Genomic DNA, 9,535 nt, shown 5'->3' with positions numbered 1-9,535 from the left:
TGGGATCTTCTTTTTAATTTTAGCATTACAAAATTTTACGATTCTGGACTTTGGTGTGGACTTTTCTTAATTTATTAGGTTGTCCTGTGTCTTTTTAGTGGGCCCTCGCAATCTAGAATTTCATTCAGTTTTGGGACAGTATTTTCAATGATTTTTATTTGATAATTTTTTTCCTTTTTAATCTCTGTTCTCTCTTTTGGGAACTCCTGAGGGAAAACTCAGGATTTTGGACTTTTGAATTAATCTTTTGATATAATTATTTTTGTTTTCTTTTTTAGTTATTATTTCTAACACATAATAATTAGAGATCATTTTTTCCACTATAAGTCAGCAAACAAATTTTGTACATTCACAATGTTCTTTGTTGGTGAGGGTGAGGGAAAATGAGCTTTCTCCTAAAGCTGTAGAATGGTATGTCCACTGGGATAGTGTTTTTAGAAGACAATTTGGTGGTAGCTATGGCAATAGTGTTCAATATTAACGTTATGTTCCCTGGAGAAATACTCCTTAAGCAAATGGATAAATGGACATGGATGTTTAGTGTAGCATTATTTGTATGAATGAAGCAGGAAAAAACCTAAAATGTCTCTAAGGGGAATTATTAAAGAAACTATGATCTATTCAAACTTACAGGATACAATATAATTGATAAAAACATGATACAATAATTATGAATCTGGCTATGGAAAATATCTTGTTAAAAATAATATTTATAGATACAGAGCATGCATAATATGATCCCAATATATATATATATATATAAATGAGATTATTATATACATATGTTGAATTTAATGCTTTATACATAAATGTAAATCAGAAACAACATTCCGGAATATTATATATCACCCACTTGATATTAGTTACTTATGGAGATAAGACTAGAACAGGGAGATGGTGAAGATATCTTTTCCATTTTATTATGTAGATTTCTGTATTAGTAATTTTTTTAGGGATTATATACATAAGCATGATATTTCTAAACTAAAAACAAAATAAACTTTTTTACTCACTATGAAAGGAATTAACCAAGAGGCACCCACCCTGCATTGTTTTTTTTTATTATGGTAAGAACTGTTAACATGAGACCTACTTTCTTAACAGATTTTAAGTATGCAATACAGTATTGTTCTCTATAGGCACAATGTACATAAGATTTCTGTTAATAAAATGCATTCATCTTACACAACTGAAATTTCATACACATTGATTGGCAGCTCTCCATTTCCCCCTCTACCCAGATCCTGGTAACCACCATTCTTTTCTATGCTTCTATAGTTTTTACTATTTTAGATACCTCATATCTAAAATGAGGAATCGTGCAGTATTTGTTCTTCTTCTGTGACTGGCTTATTTCAATTAGCACAGTGTCCTCAAGTGTCAACCCTGGTTCATTCGTCCATCAATGATCATTTAGGTTGTTTCCACATCTTGGCTATTGTGAATAGTGCTGAAATAACATGGGAGTAGTAATATCTCCTCAAGATCCTGATTTTAATTCTTTTGGATAAATACTCAGAAGTGGGATTGCTGGATCATATGGTAGTTCTACTGTTAAGTTTTTGAGGAACCTCCATACTGTTTTCCACAGTGGCTGCACCATTTTAATTTCTCACCTATAGTGTACAAGGATTTTAATTTTTCACATCCTTACCAACACTTGTTGTTTCTTTTTTTATTTTTATTTTTTGAGACAGGGTCTCACCCTGTCACCTGGCCTACAGTGCAATGGTATCAACATAGTTCACTGCAACCTTGAATGTCTGGGCTCAGGTGATCTTCCTGCCTAAGTTTCCCCAGTATCTGGGACTGTGTCACCACATCCAGCTAATTTTTCTATTTTTTGTAGAGATAGGGTCTTGCTCTTGCTCAGGCTGGTCTTGAATTCCTGGCCCCAAGGGATCCTCCCTTCTCATCCTCCCAAAGTGCTAGGATTACAGGCGTGAGCCATGGCACCTGGCCTTGTTGTCTTTTGTTTTTTGGTAACAGCTATCCTAATAGATGTGAGGTGATACCACGTGTGGTTTTGATTTACATTTCTCTCATTATTATGTTGAACATCTTTTCATATTCCTGTAGGCCACTTTTATGTCTTCTTTTGAATGCCTATTAAAGTCTTTAGCACATATTAATCGGGTTATTATTTTTCTTTTTGCTATTGTGTAGTAGAAGTTTCTTATCTAGTTTGGAAATTAATCCTGTGTCAGGTATATGGTTGCAAAAATTTTCTCTCATTCTGTGGTTTTTCTTGTCACTCTGTTGATTGTTTACTTTGCTGTGCAGCTTTTTAATTAGATGTAGTCCCACTTGTCTATTTTTGCTTTTGTTACCTGTGCTTTCAGGGGTCATATTTATGAAATCATGTCAAGACCAATGTCATGAAGCTTTTCCTCTAAGCCTTCTTCTGGGAGTTTTACAGTTTTAAATCCTATGTTTAAATTTTTAATTAGATTGGGTGCGGTGCTGCATGCCTGTAGTCCTAGCTACTTGGGAGGCTGAAGCAGGAGGATCACTTGAGTTCAGAAGTTTGAGATTACAGTGAGCTATGATAATACCACACTGCAGTTTAGCTGAGGTGACAGAGACTTTGTCTCAAAAAAATTTTTTTAAAGATTTACTTATAGTTGATTTTTGTGTATAGTCTAAGGTAAGTGCTCAATTTCATTCTCTTGCATGTGGATATCCAGTTTTCCCAACACCATTTGTTGAAGATACTGTTCTTTCCCCATTGACTATTCTCAGCACCCTTGTTGAAGATTAGTTGACTGTGTACGTGTGGATTTATTTCTGAGATCCCTATTCTGTTCCACTGGTCTATATATCTGTCTTTAAGCCAGTGCCAAACTGCTTTAATTGGTGTAGCTTTGTAATATATTTTGAAATTAGGAACTGTGATGCCCAAAGCTTTTTTTTCTTTCTCAAGATTGTTTTGGCTATTCAGGTCTTTTGTGGTTCTATATGAATTTCAGCATTGTGTTTTCTATTTCCGTAGAAATGGAATCGGGATTTTGATAGGGATTGCAGTGAATCTGTAGAGCTTTGGCATCCATCCCTCATTTTAATCTTATGGATTCAGAATATTTTCTATCACTGTAGTCTATACTTTGAAAATTATGAATATCCTAGCTTAAGTGATTTTATAATCATGCAACAAGTGGTATTTTATTAATATTTCTGAACATTTTTTACTTTATTAATTGAAAACATATTTATCACTTACTGTTTTCTAACATACTCTGTCTTTCTTGAAGAATACATAAAGTACAGAGTGCAAAGAAAATCTATCAAGAGTGGTTCAACAGCCTTTGGTCATGAAAGTCTCAAGGATTGCCTCATAGTCAGTTTTGATTAGTGAGAAGAGAGAAGCAAAGAAGAATGAATTAGCTACCATACATGCGAGTCAATCTAGGGTCAAGAGTTCCATTTTTTTTTTCGTGTGAATGACTCACTTAGTTTTCTTTTTTATGCTACTGTGGAAGACTACACAGTATATAAAAACTTCAAATTTGTGCACATTATCCAAGGGATGGACATGCTTGAAACTCGGACGTGGGGGGGAGGGGGCAGGCAAGGGCAACATATGTAACCTAAACATCTATACCCCCATAATATGCTGAAATAAAAAAAAAGAAAAAAAATGAAAAAAAAACTTCAAATTTGTATCATCCTCGAAAATTTTATAAAAAGAAGAAAAATTTGTTCATTTAAAGAGGACTCATATTTTAACTAAAAATATGTACTGCTTCAAGGAATGCAAGTGTGTTCAACAATGGGTCATGTAAAAAAATCTGTTCTTCATAACTTATGTATCAAAAAGATAAGGGTTTTAAAGGCTCTCGGTATTCTGTCCTTCATCACAAATTGCTAGCTGATGATACTTGGTCCTTTCAAAATGTCCCTAAGTTGCCTGGTTTTTGTAAGAAAAGGTCCATTTGGGGTTCTCTATCACCTCTTAACTTCAGACTCTAAGTTCACACTCAAGTTTGTCATGTATCTTGCTGCTGGCAAATCTTATGCAAAAGGTAACCCAGAACCACAAAGTGATAATGTGTTCTGTTTTTAAAGGCAGCTTCCATGTGTCCAGGTCACATTTCAAAGCATCAAATTGCATGGTCCCCTTGAAGGCTATGAATTCTTCTATAGACAGGTGTCTATGGAATGTGACTTCTTTTTTATTTTTGGTTGTCATGATTATTCTTTTGAAATTTCTATAAAGATAAGCAAAAAATCAGGAATGAGGGCTGTTGCAGGAGAAAAGTCACTGTTATTCCAAAGCTATTTTATTTTTGCATTAAAAAATGTCCACTTTATACCATTCTTTTTCAAGCAGGGTAAGGTAAATTCTCAATATTTTTGAAAGAAAAGGAAAACACACATGGTCTAAGAAAATAAAATATTCATATATTTAAACTATGATCTTTTTATGTAAGAGGAAGAACACATAAATGTTGATGCATATGAAAATATAGCTGATATTAAAAACAAGCATTTGTTTTTCAAAGAATTAGACAATGCAATAGATTCAGCAAAAGTAGGGATTTTATCCTTTAAAATGAGAGGTCTGGTTAAATCACTATTGGATGGAGGTGTGTAAAGCACTCAACTATGTTTAGAAAGATGCAAATATGTCTGGGAAAATCGTGCAATTTATGTTTCATTGAAAGCTTATAGTAAAAACAAATGTAATGCCTATTGTTAAAAAATCATGTCTTTGTAGCTGCCCATGTCTCTATTTCAAGGTTATAAATATTTACCAAAGAAAGAATCAATCTCTAATCAAAATAAATTATAATTCAAGGATGAGATAATATCACGTTCAGAACTTAACAATCAGAAATCAGAGAAGGGAGCCATCACTGAAACCCTTGTAGAGTAACCCGCATTCTTTCTTATTGATACCTGCCAGACAAAGAATTTATTGCCTAAAATTACTTTTTTTAAATAACAGAATAGCTAGAGACATGAAGTTTCCCTTTTTGATCCTCTCAAAGAATTCCTGGTTATTCAATTCATAAAACAGAGCTCACCTGGAGCTGGAGAGGCATGGGAGGTAGAAAAAGGGCAAGAAATGGGTCTGGAGACAGAAGTAGGAGTTGGGTCACACAGGATCCCATAAATAGTGCTGACATTATCTTAGGGCAACGGTAGCCATTGACACAGGATGCTGGGAGTCTCTACCATTCTTATTTGAACATGATGACTTAGATCAAGATGATTTTCTCTGTGGTCAAATATGCCTAAAGGGGAAATTCATATAGAAAAAAAGGTATTAGTGAATTAATTAAACAAATACTTATGAGGTTTCTTCTACATACCAGATATCATGGGGCATACAAAAATAAAAGACACAGATGCTAAGTCTTGTGGAGCACTTACAAAGATCAACAGATGTGCTATAACATTACCAGTGCTAGGAAAGAAGCATGCACATTGTGTAATGGGAACACAGGGGAGAGGCATATTTATTTTACATTGTTAGAAAATGAAAAAAAAACTGGATGTATAATTTTTTCCCCAGACATATGGATGAAGCATATAGAAGTGATTTAAAAATACTTCTAGTGTTTGTGTGTGTGTATGAAATCTTCGCAAGGTGTACAAGACTTTTCTTACTTGTGAACAATATTGCACACGTGGACTTCACATGGGCTTGACTCCTCCACTGTTCTGGATTGACCTAAACTATAATTAGGAACTAAATATAATTTGATGTATAGAATAACTATATTGGAAATCACCCATAAAAGAAATTACTAAGAAAGTATTGATTTATTGTCTTGTGCGATCTATTCTGCTACTGAAGACTTTTAGTGTTATTTCATTTAAAAATGTATTGAGCACCTAGTATATGCCAGGCAATATGCTAGAACTGAATTAATATGAAAAAGATAGACATAGTCCTTGCTCATCCAGAAAGTACAATCTAATGGCAAATACAGGTGACTAAACAGGGAGCACACATTGTTGTGTTTTTTTTTAGTTGGTGCCTTTTCTCTTTTTCCTCACTGGTAGCTGCCACTTCTCAGTATTGAGTCTTTTTACAATCTGATTTGAATTGATAGCGCTTAGGAGTTATAGATAAGAATCATTGTTTTTCCTTTTCAGGAGCTACTTTCTTTGTGTCCTATTCCTAAACAGATAATATCATAACTGTGATGTCTTATTTATTCAGTTGGCTTGTTTAAATCTTTTGGGAACAAGCCAGTTATAAATGAATGAATAATTATTTACAAGTATCATTGATGGAATGCTTACTGTGTATCCTTTACATGCATTAACTCATTTAATCATCAGAACAACCCTGTAAAGAGGGCAATTATATATTCTCCATTTTATAGATGAGGAAACTGAAACACTGAGAAGTTAAATAACTTGCCCAAAGTAACACAGCCAACAAGTGTTGAAGCCAGGATTTATTACCGGTGCCTAGTAGCCAGTTGCCAGAACCATTACTCTTATCGAATACATGATACTGACTCCAGAAAGAATCAATACATAAACATTCAGCTGTACATTAAGGAAAAATTTAATGCCAGAGTTCTCAATTATAAAGCTTTGAATGTCATTGATCATACTATCTAGTGGCACAAAAAAAGACCACTTATCCTCAGATTGTCCCAACAGACTTACAGTGGAGTCTGACATTTCTACCAGAACAATTATTCCTTTGAGATGAGATAGACATTCTAGACGGTCCCTCTAAAGCAAATGGTTGTCTTGCTATGGAAACAGTACACTTGTGAAATGCACTATCATATTATTATCATGCATTACATTGTTAAATATGCATGCACATTATTATCATGCATTACGTTGTTAAATAATCCAGCCGTCTCTTAAACAAGTTCGGATAGCATATGGGACAAGTGAATTTTAAGAGGAAGTTAGAGCCCTGCAACGACATACCCCTCCTGTGGAGGATAACATTCCACCAGGGCTCCGCACAAGGCTAGTGGGTCCTTTGAGGGGGAGATTGGTGCCAGTGACATCCTCAGCCCTCTGTACAATCTGTTCTAGAGCCTACTCTGGGAAAACCAGCTTTTCCTGCATTCTTGTTTGCAAACATGACTCAACACAGCATTTTATCCTGGAAATGAAATAAATTTTGCTCTTACTCATCCAGCTCAGATGATATATTTAGGAACTTGAAGAAACCCACTGAAACCCTTCTGATCACTAATTTAAATGTAGTAACCCTGTTCTAGTTCTTCTCAGCTGGGCTATCCTGAACCTATTATAGGTGTGCTGCCTAATCTTGATCAAAGACTTACTGTGATATTACAAGGCTACTTGTCCAAGCCGGTTTTAGGATTCAATGCCAAGGTGTCTTAGTCTGTTTGGCCTGCTATAACAAAATACCCTAGACTCGGTAATTCATAAACAACAGAAATTTATTGCTTACAGTTCTGGAGGTTAGAAAGTCCAAGATCAAGGCACCAGCAGTTGGCGTCTGGTGAGGGCTTCCTCTCTGTTTTTTTTCCCCCCTCTAAATAGGTGGCTTAATAAGGCTTGTTTATTTTGAAGATAAAACATCCCAAACATCAGGTCGTTCACAAAATAACTCACAGTAACAACTTTAGAAAACAAATCTTAAGACTATTAGTCTAATTATTTTTCTAGAGGATGCGTTTGACATGCCAACTTTCACTCACAAAAATACATTGTCACATTTGTGTCGAACTGTCCTACATAACACTGTTACATGGGGTATAAGACGCATACTTCTAACTCAAATCTGCTCTCAGGTGCTACTTAACTTAAATGAGATTGCCTTTCCAGTTAGGGAAGCAACTATTGAACTTAGGTATGAATGAAAAGAACTGTACTCTATGCATAACAAGAGATTATTTTGGAGATAGCTGATAAAAACCATAGATCCTTTTTAACGTTAAGTCATAAAGATGTATCAAAATTAAAAGTAAAAAGTTACTGAGTGAGACGTAACAAAACTGCTAAGAGCATCAAAGGAAGTGAAAATGGGACTAGGCACAGGGCAACATGAATTAGTGAACACGGGAAGGACAAGGACGGCAAGTGCAGTGAGCATGTGTGGAAGATACTAGGGGAGAGGATCTGCTGGAAATTTTGATCTTAGGCAAGAGCTTAGGTTGAGAAATAATGGGGTAAGATTTCGAAACCCCACTATGTGCTTAAGAATCATTCCCGACATTGGCGCTCTCTCGTCCTCTCCCTTCCTCAGTCTCTTTTTCATCACCCTTGATCATCAACTCCAGCTGGTCACCTGCTGCCCCGATCGTCATTCTCATCATCATCCAGTAGGTCCTGCTCCTCAGCAGAGTCATCTGCAACCGCTCAGACTCCATCTTCACACTCGTCTCATCTTTCTTCATGCAGCTGCTTCTCTGCTCCTCTTCTGACTTATCATTCTTCATTTCCACTGATAGTTTGCTCCGTTCCTTTTTAACTTCTCCCGGTCTTCCAGTAGAGAATCCACTTTTTAGTTTATCTGGGTCAATTTCCTTCTTAATGGTCTTAAGGTTATCTCCTTTCAATTTTCCAGGCTTGGAAGAAGAACCCCACCGTCCACTCTTGGTGAGGTGTTTCCTGAAACATGCTGGCATTTTGAGGGCAAAACAGCCCAAGCAACAGGAGGAGGAACACGTGCTGGGTAACTGTACATCCTGTCATAATAATCCCGTTGAAAGTCATAGTTCAAGTCAAAAGAGGAGCCATACATTTCTGCTGCAGATCATTTCACACTTGCTTTTCTTTGAGTCACTTTTGGCTCTGCAGCCAGATTAATATCTAAAACTTGGCCAGCAATCATTCTGCCATCCACTCCTGATACAGCAGACCGGGCATTTCTCTCATTAACATAGCGAACAAAGGCCTTCATGAACAGAGCAATCCGCAATTTTGCCCTATTTCTAGAAGATTGTCTCCATGTCAGACTTCTTGACTGCAAGAGTGTTGAGATTCCCAATGAATACACAGGAGTTCATGGAGTGAGGATCTGTGCTGCTGGTAACATTGGTAGCCATTGCGTTTGATGATAGATTCCTCATGAAGCCAAAAAAAAGTAGCTGAAGATCAAATAAATCTCACAGGCTGGGGGAGGGGAGAGAGATTTGACTGTGGGTCTCCTGATCCCTGGGTTCTACATGGAGAAGCTGAGTGCTCCTCAAGGTTGACAATGTGACTACAACCACTCTGTCTTTGTCTCTTCACAAAATCTCTTGCTTTCTAGATGGCACCTTCTTGCTGTGTTTTCACACAGCAGAAAAGGCAAACAAGCTTCCTCAGGCCCCTTTTATAAGGGCACTAATCCCATTCATGTGGGTGGAACCCTCATGACTTAATCATCTTCGAGGGTCCCATTTCTTAATACTATTGCATTGGGGGTTAATTATTAACATATGAATTTTAGGCATATGAAAACATTCCAACTATATCAGTGGTGTTTAACATGATGTTAATAAGAAGTAAGAGGTGTAACATAATATAAAATATCAACTCAAGAAAGGTATGTGTTTATAGGAACAAGTGAGAACTTTGCATCGTGAGTGTAGAAGAG

The 9,535-nt window shown here is 36.2% G+C and overlaps 1 pseudogene; it reads right to left on the bottom strand.

Moving 5' to 3' along the window:
* Positions 1 to 8,150: 8,150 nt before the first annotated feature.
* On the bottom strand, positions 8,151 to 9,002 carry LOC105807395 (annotated as a pseudogene).
* Positions 9,003 to 9,535: the final 533 nt, after the last annotated feature.

This window comes from Propithecus coquereli, unplaced genomic scaffold, assembly GCF_000956105.1.
Source record: "Propithecus coquereli isolate 6110/MARCELLA unplaced genomic scaffold, Pcoq_1.0 Scaffold157, whole genome shotgun sequence".
Classification (NCBI taxonomy): domain Eukaryota; kingdom Metazoa; phylum Chordata; class Mammalia; order Primates; family Indriidae; genus Propithecus; species Propithecus coquereli.
This window is presented reverse-complemented; position numbering and strand designations above follow the sequence as displayed.